Raw genomic sequence first — 1848 nt, 5'->3', positions numbered from 1 at the left:
TTTAAAATTTTTTTATATAATAGCCAACCTGATGGGTGTGAGGTGACATCACAGTATAGTTTTGATTTGCATTTATCTGATGATTAGTGAAGCTGAACATTTTTAAATATGTTTGTTAGCTGCTTGAATGTTTTCCTATAAGAAGTATCTGCTCATGTCCTTCACATAATTTATAGTGGGGTTATTAGTTTTTATCCTGTCAATTCATCTGAGCTCCTTATAAATCCTAGATGTTAGACCTTGTCAGAATCATAGCTTGCAAATATTTTTCCCCATTCTGTGGATTGTCTCTTTATTCTCTTAATTTTTTTTTTCTTTTTGTGAGCTGTGCAAAAACTTTTCAGTTTGATAAGTTCAATCTTAGCTTTTGCTGTATTTGCTTTTGAGGATGTGGCCATGAATTCATTGCCTACCCCATTGTCTAGGAGGGTGTTCCCTAGGTTTTTTTCTAACTTTCTTATTGGTTAGGGTTTCACATGTTCTTCAATTCATTTTGAGTTAATTTTTCTATATGGTGATAGGTAGAGGTCCAGTTTCATTCTTCTGCATATGGTTAGCCAGTTTTCCCAACACCATTTGCTAAATATGGTTTCCTTTCTGCAATGTTTGTTTTTTTTGGCTTTGTTGATAATGAGTTCATTGAAGGTCTGTGATTTTATTTCCAAATTTTCTATCCTTTTTCATTGGTCTATTTTTATGCTAGTACCATACTGTCTTGGTTACTGCAGGCTTGTAGGAAAGTTTGGAGTCTAGGAATGTGATGTCTCCAACTTTTTGCTGAGGTGTACTTTTAGCTATTTGGGCTCATTTTGGCTTCCATATGAATTTCTGTATTATCTTTTCTAGGTCTTGAAAAATGATGCTGATAGCTTGATAAATAATAAATATTTGTTTATATATGTGTGTGTAAAGGTATATGTTTGATATGTACAAGCAATGACTATATATTTCACCATGCAGAAAGAATAACCAGTTAATGATAAACATATAACTGGTAACAGATAAACTGATAAACACATGGTATGAGCCTGGATGATAAAAGGCAACAAGATGAGATTAAGGGAATATGGCTAAATGTCAGTCATTATTATCAAGACCCCAGCTTTTACTTTAGATTCTGGATTTATGAGGGATCATTATTTATAGTAGATAGACGTGGACCAACAATGAGCATGTGATCTGAACTAGGATTATGGTTAATTCAATTCTAGGTCTGAGGTCTAAGAGAAAAAATGATATTAAAGAACCAAAATGAATTTTCACACACAAAAATGAAGAAAAAACTTGTTTCCTTCTCCTTTCATAAGCACATCAACTATATACTGAGCTACTCTTGGTTTAAATATTGAAAAGAAAACTAGCCAATATCCGATATCATTAGTAGCCTTTGGAAAAATAGAGGAAGAACTATTCTGGGAGAACTAAGAATTCAGATGATAAGTGATGCCCAATTTAAGAATAACAGGGCAACCCCTTGGGTGCCCTCCCACTGTGGGAGCTTTTCTGTCCTCTCAATAAATCCTGCTTTCTAAAAAAAAAAAAAAAAAAAAAAAAAAGAGTAGCAATGGACTACCATCCCTCACAAAAGAGAAAAAATATATATGACCTACTTAATTATGGGTGTCTTAAATTTTTTTTTAATTTTTTTGTAGAGATGAGGTGCCACTATGTTGCCTAGGATGGTCTCAAACTCCTGGTTTCAAGCAATCTGCCCACCTTGGCCTCCCAAAGTGCTGGGATTACAGGCATGATCCACCATGCCCAGCCTATGGGTATTTACATATATATATATACATATATATATACATATACAATACATATACTCACATACTCCTCACCCAAAGGGGA

Source organism: Carlito syrichta, unplaced genomic scaffold, assembly GCF_000164805.1.
Source record: "Carlito syrichta isolate Samal-C Ts95f unplaced genomic scaffold, Tarsius_syrichta-2.0.1 Scaffold307106, whole genome shotgun sequence".
NCBI lineage: Eukaryota > Metazoa > Chordata > Mammalia > Primates > Tarsiidae > Carlito > Carlito syrichta.
This window is presented reverse-complemented; position numbering follows the sequence as displayed.